Genomic DNA, 11948 nt, shown 5'->3' with positions numbered 1-11948 from the left:
CCTGCTATTTGTACCACTACCAGCTGTGTTATGAACTTTTTTTTTTTAATCTTCTCTGTTGAAAATAAGAAAAAGAGTAACTAGTAGCATGTAGTCTTTTTCATGTCAAATGAACAATGTTATAAATCCCCCATGATTTGGAGCCGGCAGATGGCGTAGCAATTACGTTGCTGGACTTTCACATGGCCGACTATGCTTCAAGTGCTAGACCCAATGGCTAGAAAATCAGTCTGGGTGTGTGTGTCCAAGATCCCAGGAGGACAATGGAGGAGAAGGGATTGTGGTGTGGCCATCCCCCCAGGGGGGGGTTGCTCACTTTCCCTCTCGCTGTCTCTGTCCCTGTCTCTGTCTCTCTAGTGAGCACATATGCCCTAAGGCAAAAACCTTTTTAAAAAATAATCTCCAATGTTTCTCTTAAGGGCTTTTCTTATTTCTGGAAGAGGAATAGATCTTCAGATATAAATTCTAGCCCACCCCAGAGGTCATTCCCATAGGAAGGACCATAGCTTGTTCACTGGAGAATTCTTCATGGCTACAGGAGCAGGAATCACATCTGCTATCACTCTTACCCAGCAGTGCCCCGTTGGGCACCACTTTCCAGAAGCCTGATAGCTTCAGGACATATGGGAAAATCAAAATTGAACATGGCAAGGCATGAGTCACCTTACCTGTCACCCAGAAAAACAAGACTACAAGGTCCACTACAAAACTCTGCTCAGTACACACGTAGGCCAGAGTCCAGCCAACTCAACCCCTAAGACAGAAAGATGTTCTCCAGGACTGAGTAGTTAAAACAACTTGTATTTGTTTTCATTTGCAGCAGAACAAACAATACCAACCTAGCAATTTAAAATAATACATATTTATTATCTCATGATGTAACTGGGTCAGAATTTGGGCAAGCTTAGCTGAGTCTTCTATTTCAAGGTCTCCTAAGGGGTTACAATTAAGATTTCAGAAAAAACTGAAGTCTTATGTGAAGACTTGACTGGGGAAGGACCCAGTTCCAAGCTCATATAGTTGTTGGCAGAATTAAGTACCTTGTAGGCTGTTGGACTAAGGGCCTCAATTCTTTGCCACTTTTAGGGTTTTTATTAACTCTTCTTTAGTACATCAAGAAATGTGGAACTGGATGGTTAAAAATTGTCCCACTTTAATATATTAAAGCTGCCCAAATTAAAAACTTGGAAAATATGGGAACTAGGTTAGAGTGAAACATGTCAATCTTCCCCATAGCTATAGCCCTAAAAAACTGATGTTAACTGTGCATACTCAAGTAACAGATATCTACTGTCTGTTAAAAAGCACTGAGTCTCCTTTAATCTCTTCTCATCAAAGCATGAGTAAGGAGGAAAAGCAAATGGCTAACAATTAAATCTGTATGAATTACAGGTGTTCCCAAGGGACAACTAGAATTATTTGATCAGAAGTAATAAACAAAAACATAATTGGGAAAAATAAATCTTGAGCTAAAAAAACCCTGAATGTACAAATTAAAAAGGATCAAAATATATTACTCAAAATAAAAAAAGATCCTATCTCAACACATTATTGAATTTTTTTCAATACGGAGATTAAGGAAAATGATACTTTATGAAGAAGTACAGAATAATATCTCTAGTATAATGTCATACAAATACATAAAACCTATTCAAAACAATAAAAACAATACTTACATTACTCTTGGATGTAAAAATATGTGTGTAAAATTAAATGGCATGAAAATTATAAATTCCTAATGGTGGTTGTTTAAATGACTATGGAAAGGACTAGTAAGTAGAATGGGAAGGGGGTGCTGGATAAAGGGAACTTTAGCAATATCCGTAATGTGTATTCAAGAAGGAAGGAAAGAAGGACCCGCAAATGGTGTAGTAGTTACATCACTGAACTCCCACATCATTGACCACAGTTCAAATCCTGGTCCAGATGATTTGAAACTCACGCCAGGCACATGTGCACACATGCCTAAGATCCCAAAAGGAAAATGGAGGAGAAGGGACTGCAGCATGGCCATCCCCCTTGTGGGGGGTGATTTCTTGCTTTCTGTCTCTTGTCTCTCTGTCTGTCCAGCAAGCACACACATCCTATAGCAAAAAAAAAGAAGGAAGGAAGAGAGGAGGGAGGAAGAATATTTCTTCTTCTAGTTATTAAGAGTATTAATGTCTGTTTTACTCTTCTTTTTTTTTTTTTTTGGAAACTTTTAAACTTATCGAAATAAAAGGAGAGGGAGAAGAAGTCTTAGAAACAATCAAATTGGTTAGAGGGAATTCTTAAAAAGGGAAAATAAAATCAATCTGAGCTCAGATGTCTCCTCAATACACTAAGTCCAAAAAAAAGGGTTTTGACAAAAACAAACATAAAGCCCTAAAATTATATACTCAGCCAAGTTGTCATTCACATGCTAAAAAATATAGAAAAATAACCTCGGGCATACAGAGACTCACCCAGAAAACATACCAAACTCTTCCCGTTATGGAAAAAACAAACAAAACAAAAAGTTGAATACCTACTGCAGTTAACTGAGTGAAAAGGCAGAATAAAGAGCTAAGAGTTGTAGTATGAAAGACTAGCAGTAAATAATGTAAGCATTCAATGGTAAAAACAATAGAAATACATGGACACAAAATTAGATATGCATATCTACAAATTTTGTTAAGAAAAAGATATAAAAATCAAAATGGTAATAATTTAACATTAATCTAGATCTTCAAACTCAGTAGGAAGAAGCTAGGTAAGGAAAAGGAGAGACAGAGTAGCAGAGAATGGAGACTAAAGGAAAGTGATGATAAAGAACCCATCGTAGTGTTCCCCTGGCAGCACATATACTAAAATTGAAATGATACAAAGAAGATCAACATGGCACCTGTGCAAGGATGACACACAAATTTTGGAGGTTTTCCATATTTTTTAGAGAGTATCAACAGCAGGTTAGACCATACGGAATAAATCATCTTGAAATTTGAATATACTGTACAACCTTTGAACGAGCCCAAACCCTCTAAAAGAAAGAAAAAGTAACTATTAAAAATTAAGAGAATAGTGGGAACAGCAGATGGTATAATGGTTACATTGCTGGACTACCACATGGTCGACTGCAGTTCAAGTTCATGATCCAGTGGCTTAAAACTCATAACAGGCATGTGTGTGTGTGTATATGTGCCCAAAATCCTAAAAGGAGAATGGAAGAGAAGAGATTATGGCATGGCCATGCCCTCACCTAGTGAGCACATGACAAAAATCTCTCTTAAAAAAAAAAAATAAGAGAATAGTATCTAGCATGTGGCATAGTGGTTAAGATTGCTGGACTCTCACATGGTTAACCACGGTTCAAGTTCCAGACCCAGAGGCCTGAAACTTATGCCAGGTGCATGTGGATGCATGCCCAAAATCCTGAGGGGAAAATGGAGAAGGGATTGCAGTGTGGTCATTCCCCCAGGAGCTGATTTCTTGCTGTTTCTCTGTCTCTCTCTATCTCTCCAGTGAGTACACACACCCTGTAGCAAAAAATATCTCAAAAAAAAAATTAAGATAATATATGAGAAATTTGGGACATCATTAAGTAACCAAATATTTGCATAATGGGTATCCAGAATGTTAAGAAATAAAAAAAGGCATAGAAAATATATTACATAAAATGTTAGTTGAAAACTTCCCAGATCCATAGATGATGCAGATATCCATATCCAGGAAATTCAAAGGATGCCAAACAGATTGTTTGTTAAAGAATTATTTTTAATTTTTAAATTTAATTAAGTAATTAATTTTAGTTTGCTATAGGACACATGCACTCAGCAGACAGAGACAGAGAGAGAGAAAGTGAGAAAGCAAGCTGCCAGGTCTCAGACTCAAACCATACTTGGCCATGTGGGAGTCCAACACCTTAAACACCAAGCCACTTGCTGCCCTGTCAAACAGACTTAATATAAAAAGATCCTCTCCAAGGGATATTATAATCAAAATTTCAGAAGCCAAATATAAAATTCTAAAGATGACTAAAGAAATCATCATCCTTATAAAGGATTTCCCATCAGAATAACCTCAGAACTTTCAGCAGAAACCTTGTATGTGGAAGAGAATGGGAGGACAAATCCAAAATTCTTTAAGAAAAACAGTTTAATCCAAGAATACTATATTCAACAAAATCATCCTACAAATTTGAAGAAGAGATCAAAGCATTCCCAGACAAACAAAAAGTGAAGGAATTGACCTACCAAGAAATACTTAAGGAGCTACTACAGCTGAAAATGAAAGGAAGATAAATATCACCGTGAAATTACACAAAGGTATAAAACTCATCACTGGAATAACAACACAAGGACCAGCAGTTAGCGTAATGGCTATGTTGCTGAACTCCCATGTAGTCGACTATGGCTTGAGTCCCGGACCCAGTAGCTTAAACTCATGCCGGGCACATGTGCGTGCGTGCCCAAGATCCTGAGAGGAGAATGGAGGAGAAAGGACTGCGGAGTGGCCATCTCCCCTGGGGGAGGGGTGATTTCTGGCTTTCTGGCTTTCTGTCTCTCTGTCTCTCTGGCAAGCACACAAAAAAAAAAAAAAAAAAAAAAAAAAAAAAAAAAAAAAAAAAACACAGAAAGAAGAAATCAAATGATAATTCCTACCACTAGAAAACTCAACCAAGTAGCAAAGATAAACAATAACAGAAGGAAAAAGGAAGGAAGAAAATACAAAACAATCAGGAACTAACCAATAAAATGGCAAGTATAAATAAATACATATCAATAATATCATTGAATGGAAATGGATTTAACTTCCCAATAAAAGGATATAGACTGGTTGAATTGAAAGGAAAATGAAAAAAAAAAAAACCTCTATATGCTGCTTATAAGAATCATACCTTGTCAGTAAAAAACACACAGATTGAGAGTGAAAAGCTGGAAAAAAGAAACTTCAGATAAATGAAAAAAAAAACCACAACAACAAAAAAGGCAGGTTAGAGAAGAACTCATTTTTTATGGTAGAAAAACAGGGCAAAAATGACTTAAATTATTTGGTCTTCAATGAAATGTACACTGAAGCTTTTTAAAAAGCAAAGAGGTAAGCAATATGAAATGAGCCATACAAATCACTGAAGGAGTAGACAAAATATGCCCCATATAGTGAAATACCAAAAACAAAGTATTAGTAATAACTTAAAAGCTGAAAGTATAAAACAAAATGACAAGTGCAATCAAAAACATATTAGTTTAAATAAGACTCCCAAAGCACAGGCAATAATCCCTAAAATAGACAAGTGGGACTATATCAGACTAAGAAGTTTCTGCACAGCAAAGGACACAGTAACAAGTGTGAACCGACAACCCTCAGAATGGGAAAATACTTTTTGTTAAATATGCCTCAGACAAGGGACTGATAACCAGAATACACAGGGAACTCAAGTGCCTTATGCAAAACAAAACAGAAAAAAAAATGATTAACCCAATTAAAAGATGGGAAAATAAACTGAACAAAAATCTCTCTAAGAAAGACATACGAGCAGCCAAAAAGCATATGAGGAAATGCTCAACATTCCTCATCATGAGAAAGATGCAGATAAAAACCACAATGAGATACCACCTAACCCCTGTCAGATTGGCAATAAATGTCCACAAACTGATGAATGGATTGGAAAAGTGTGGCATATATACTCTATGAAATACTACTCAGCCATAAAAAAATAACAAGACCCTGGCATTTGATAGAAAGTGCTCAGATATGGAGGATCTATTGCTGAGTGAAGTAAGCCAGGCTATGAAAGAAAGATATTTCATGTATCCACTTAACATATACCGACTATCCGTTCTCTATGGTAGAGAGCAAAATATTGAAGGACGTAAAAGCAGTGAAAGTACGTAACGAGAATAAGACAGTGTGGAATGAGGGGGGTGATGAGAAGAGGATAGAGAAAGACAGCAAGAGAACAAATAGAGTCAGGACGTTAGTGGGAAACAGATATGACTTATTACCTGTTGATGATGACGTGTATAATATTCTCAACTGGATTGGTCTGAGAAGTACTTCATGATGGGTGAAGTCTTTTTACAAGCAAAATGAGAAATAGTGATTGACTGTTTAAAAAAAATTAATTGGAACAATAATAATAATGATTGGGAAAAACAATGAAAAGATATTGAATGATGAATGTCTCTGTATTGACTGACATGCATGGCATTCCCTTTTGAAAAAGCAATGTAACACACTGTGAAGTTATATGCAATCTAATGTAATATAAACAAGATTATGATGATAATAAAAAATAAATAAATAATAAAAAATAGAAAAAAATATTAGTGATCTAGGAAATAAAATTTTAAATAATGAGGCATCATTTTTAATTATCAGATTGGCCACATTTTAAGAAATTGTAAATATCCAATATGGACCCTCTGTAAAGAATGGACACTCAACACTGCTTGGTAAAAAAGTCAACTGGGGGACCAGCCAATGGCATAATGGTTACTTTGCTGGATTCCCACATAGTCGACCATAGATCGAGTCCTAGACCCAGCAGCTTAAAACTCATGCCAGGCACTTGTACAGGGTGCCCAAAATCCCAAGAGGACAATGGAAGAGAAGGGACTGCAGCATGATCAATCCCCTCAGGGAGTGATTTCTCACTTTCTGCCTCTCTGGTGAGTGCAAGTGCCCTATAGAAAAAAAAAATTTCTTAAAAACAAACAAACAAACAAAAACGTCAATTTGAAAAGCCTCTATGAAAAGTAATTTATCAGAGTGTATATGAAAATTTTAATTGAGTATATATACTACAGAAATTATGCATAGTGACAAAATATAAATGACAAATATGTAGTGATAGAGACATGTATGCCAACTTTTTAGACAGCATTGTTTATGATAGCAAATGAAATATATGAAAATACTCTCATTACCCATCAATAACATGGTAGGAAATACATTGTGCTATACCTCTATAATCAATTATTAACTGACAATTAAAAGAATGAGATAGACCTGTATATTAATGTGACATGGAAAAATCTCTAAGATGATATCAATAAGTTGTTAAAGGCAATGCACAAAATGATACGTATAAAAAATACTCATTTAGTTTTAGTCCTAAACTCTATATTATTGTATGATTATGCTTATATAACTATTTATAACAAATTACTAGAAAAAGACATATAAAGGGGACCAGCAGATGGTGTAATGGTTATGTCACTAAACTCTCACATAGTTGATCATGGTTCGAGTCCAACCTGGTGGCTTAAACTCACTCCAGGTGAGTGTGAGAGCATGCCCAAGATACTGAAAGGAGAATGGAGAAGGGATTGTGGCATGGCCATTCCTCTGGGGAAGAAATTTCTCACTTTCGGTCTCTGTCTCTCTGGGGAGCACACACACACTATAGCAAAAATTTTCTTTAAAAACTAAAAAGAAAAAGACAGAAAAATTTTAATAGATTTATCTGGGAAGGGAGTAGTTTTTCCCTTTTTATTCTACAGTCTGTATAGCTTGCATTTTTATACAGCCAATATATCACTTAAGTAGCTGTTTTTGTGTTCTGTTTTCTTACAAAGTCTTATGCAAATTTCTTTTCCTATTTTCTCTGCATTTTCCTTAATGATTCAAATACACAGTGAATCATTGTCTCCACTATCACATGTACTGTTATTTAGTAAATAATTGGAGATATGTCTTCTCCTACCTACATGTTAAGAACCTTTTAGGCAAAGACTCTATTTCACTCACTTCTGAATTTCCTACACCAAACACATCTACAATAGACTCTCAATGTTTTATTCAATGAGTTGAATTAATTAAGCAGTTAATAAACAATATACGAGTAAGACATTGTTCTAAATTCTGTGAGTAGGCTATCCATGTCATATCTGATTCCAAGGCCTATACTTTATTTAAGATAAGCTCAGGGACTCTTGAGGAGCAAGAACAAGAGTCATTAAGAGTCTTGAGTCATTTAAAGTGAGAATTCAAATTCCAACTTCACCACTTTCCAGTTGATAACTTCACTTAACCTCTAAAATTCGGCTTCCTCTAATGGGAGAAGGGCTAATAGAAGCTCCTGAGTCACACAGTTGTGAACACTAAATGAATCAATACACGCCTTAGCTATTACTGTCACAATTATTAGCCAACGACATTTCTAGATAACAGGGAAGAAAATAAAAAATACTAACAGAATCTTCAAGGCACTGAAGGAGGAGGGACAAATACACACACACACATACATCTTGGCACTTGTCCCTACATTGCCACTTCTACATACTGAGCCAGAGAGTGTCAATCCTCTCCCAATCCGTCTCCACTGTCCCCATTCTTCCTCTTGAGCCTCTCAAGTCCTAGCTGAATATTCCACTTTTCTCAACCCTGCAGTCAATTCTATTTCAAATCATAGGGAAATTTAATAAGCCATCTCTACAATCTTGAAGTCTTATGGGTAGAGGGTGGGAGTATAGGCTCTTCTCTATTACAAAAGACTCCCTTTCCAGAAAAGGCACAGATGTGTGACTGGAACACTCAGTTAATCACTGCCTGGCACCAACCGAAATTTGTCTGCAAGCTCATCTTTTAGAATGGGGGATTCAGAACAGTGGAAGATACATGGGGTCGTGTTTCACAAGAGGCTATAGCAGGGACTGAGAATCACCATGAAAGCATCATGACTTGTCAATCCAATCTCATGCCTACCCCCTGAATCGCTCCCAAATCCTGTCTGCCGCAAAGGCTCCTCTTGCACTCTGTAGGCTAAAGAAATAAATGAAATATAAATGTGGCTCTATGGTAGAAAACTACTTTCCATCTTCAATCTCACAGAGGCTCAAAAACTAAATAACAATTCCATTTTTTTTTTAAACATGTATTGTGGTCAGGTTCAGTTTTCACTTGTTTGATTACAAGTGAGATTTTATATTTACTGTTTATTTCATGTTTCTTCATTTTTTAAATAAATTCTTCAAAGTAGACTTCTATATTAATCTTATGAAGTAGCATTTATTGTAAACCTAAAACTCTAGATACCTAAAACAAGGAACACTGCAACTAATAGGCTATTCTCTCTTCTTTTTTTTCCTAGGGAAAAAAAAAATGAGACATGTACTTATAACTCAAATGAAACACTAAGTGTGTACTATAAGAGATTAAACACAGCCAGTTTCATCCCAGGCCTATTTCTCCAAGGTCGTACCATCAAGTGGAATCTTGGGCATAACACTGGGACAATGGAAGGCCTGCTAGCACTGTGTTTGTCTGGACTCTTGCTACGTCTTCTGCCATCTTTCCTCCTGCCCAAGGGTAGACCATAAACAAAATATCAGTCCAAACGGATTTGCTGTCCCATCAAATATAGCCACTGCATCCTTCTATTGCAGCCTCCGCCTTTTTGTACATTTCATATTCAACTAGAGTTGAATATGAAGTGGATACCGTCAGGTATCCAGTAGGCCTATCCAGGTTGATGTGAATAATTTTGTATTTGCCCATATTCTGCAAATTTGCCATGAATGTCTTCTTCAGCAGCTTCCTCATGGACTCCAGTGACAAAGAAAATCCAGACTTCCACAGAGCACTGTGGCCCAGGTTCATCACTTCCCTGTGCCACACTGCCATAATCCTCATGTACCCACACTCTGGACCTCTCTTTCAAGCCAAAGTCACAGCCCTTCTGTTTCTTTAATTTTTCTTTCAATTTGTAGTTGCTCATCCCCATCCTCCTCCATGACATAATTCTCACTCAGCCTTGTGAAGATCCTGCATGTCTGCCATCTTGCCTTCTTTCAAGGTAAATGGATTCTATTGGGGGGAGGGGAGAGAAGGCTTTGATTTAGTGTTGAGTAGCAAGAAGAATTGAAATGTTTTCAATCAACTTGAAGTGCAAAAAAACCTTTGAATTTGAATTTGTTTATATATCTTCTGAAATTGACCCACTAAATTGAACTATTTACAGACTGGGAACAGTTACTTGAATTTCTAGTGAGGCTAAGGCAGGCCAGCACCCACAAGACCATTGTAGTATGGCCTGGCTTTACATAGGACAGAGCAGAGAGCAAGTTGTGTATGAAGAAAACTCAGTAATGATTCTGGGCAGGTGGACATATTCCTGGATTCTCTGAGAACTCTCAGGTTGCCTCTGTCTCTCTACAGTCAGAAGAAACAATAGCTGTGCAAAAGGGCAGTGGGCCAGTTCTTTAAACTGTGGAAAGCACCTTTTCTGCTCTCTTATCTCAGGTCAGAGAAGCAACTTTGGGTGGAATTTTGTTTCCTGGTGCTCCTGCACAACTCTAGTCAGAAAATAGTTTTGAAAGCCAGTTTCCCTGTATTTCAGAGACTCCCTACAATTCTGAACCACAGGGGATCTCCACCCAACTGCCACAAGTCAGTTTCTAAGCGGTAAGAGAGGAAGAATTCATAATAGCCTTTTTGCTAATGAGTTTCTGTTAAAATTGTGATCACCAGACTGGGACAAAATCTGAAGTCAGAGTGCAGATGCCATCAAATTCTCTTCTGGAAGACAGACGCCCTGGCCTCCAGGATTGCTGCCCAAGGCTTGAGTTCCAAGTTATAATTTCTAGTGACATAGCTTGGATATCAGAACCTACATAATGAAGAATCTTAGTTTATATTATTTAGGCCGATTCTGTTTACAAGAGAAAAAGATTGAGCCGTAAGAGGTGAGGAAGGAGACACACACCCCCTGAGAGCTTCAGTGAGTGCGTCTGAGACATTGGAAGTTGACGAACTCTGTGAGTGTGTGTGACCATGAAAACTCTGAATTAGCTGCCAGACAGAGTAAGTGCCCTAAAACCAAGACACTTTTTTAAATGCTTTATTCTGAATATTTATTCATAGGTCAAACCTCATATTTCATTCCACTAATGCATTCATATTGCACCTGTTTTCTTCTCCCTTAGGTGCTTTACATATCCAAATGAACAAATACCGATTCACCCTGGGTCCCTGACTGTCTCTTAACTCTCGGCCTCTGACACCCTCCCTCCCTCCTACCTGCAGTAATCCTGCTGTCTTGGCCCTTTCAAGTTCTGACCCACAGTCCCAAGCTCCCAATTCTCAGAATCACGTATATGTCTCTCTTTGTTTTGCCCCAGAAGATGCCAGGTTGGAGGTAATTTTTCTTTGATTAAAAAATTCAGGCATAAAAAATTAAAAAATAAGCTTTACCAGTTTAGTCTGGCCCCTTGGTTCAGGAGAGAAGATAATAAAATAAGAGCTTGTTAATCAGAAATGTTTTCATCAAGGTTCTTTAATCTTTAAATAATCCTTTGTTATTGATCCCAACTCCAATGATCAGGCTGTTAAAAAAAAAAAATTAACCCTCATATTTAACATAACAATCTAATCAACAGGTAAATTTCACTGAGCAGGAATCAGTGGAACTTGAATATCATCTTCCCTTCAACAAGGCTGCACTTAGAAAGCTGATTTAGGGCCAACTCGTGGCATGGTGGTTAAGGTGGCAGGATTTCACATAGCTAATAGTGTGGTTCGAATCCCATATCTGGTGGCTTGAAAAGCACATTAGGTATGTCTGCATGTGTGCCTAAAATCCCAAAAGGAGGGAGAAATGGGGGAGAAGAGAAAGCAGCATGACCATCCCCCATGGGGAGTTCTTTATCTCTTTCTTTATCTCTCTCTCTCTCTCTCTCCAGCAAGAGCATGCATCCTCTGGTAAACCTATAAAAAAATAAATAAATAAGAAATAAAGCTGTTGTAATTCAGTAGCACTGATGGTACTTCTCTACTGCCATGGAAAAGCAACTTGTAATGTATTTCTAGATTATTGAAGAGTAATTATTTCTGTAAATTTTTGACTAATGCATGAAATCATTAATGTCACAAATTTCAAGTATGCACCTAATACATTTTTATAAGCTGAACATCCTTATGTAACTAGCTCTAGGTCAAGATTTAGGATCTTATCAATATCCCAGAAGTCAAGCTTACAGACCCTCAAA

The 11948-nt window shown here is 37.2% G+C and overlaps 1 non-coding gene and 1 pseudogene across 1 annotated transcript; one reads left to right on the top strand and one right to left on the bottom strand.

Annotated features, from left to right (window-relative positions):
* Window positions 1-2802: 2802 nt before the first annotated feature.
* On the top strand, window positions 2803-2908 carry LOC114006602 (U6 spliceosomal RNA). The gene has a single exon (XR_003548316.1). It is a non-coding gene; the product is annotated as a U6 spliceosomal RNA (small nuclear RNA).
* A 6198-nt stretch (window positions 2909-9106) lies between these two features.
* Window positions 9107-9741, bottom strand: LOC102501436 (RNA-binding protein 8A pseudogene; annotated as a pseudogene).
* Between the last annotated feature and the right edge of the window lie 2207 nt (window positions 9742-11948).

The sequence above is a fragment of the Tupaia chinensis genome, unplaced genomic scaffold (assembly GCF_000334495.1).
Source record: "Tupaia chinensis unplaced genomic scaffold, TupChi_1.0 Scaffold149168_1, whole genome shotgun sequence".
Classification (NCBI taxonomy): Eukaryota; Metazoa; Chordata; class Mammalia; order Scandentia; family Tupaiidae; genus Tupaia; species Tupaia belangeri.
The sequence above is the reverse complement of the archived record's forward strand: the minus strand, read 5'-3'. Positions and strand labels throughout refer to the sequence as shown.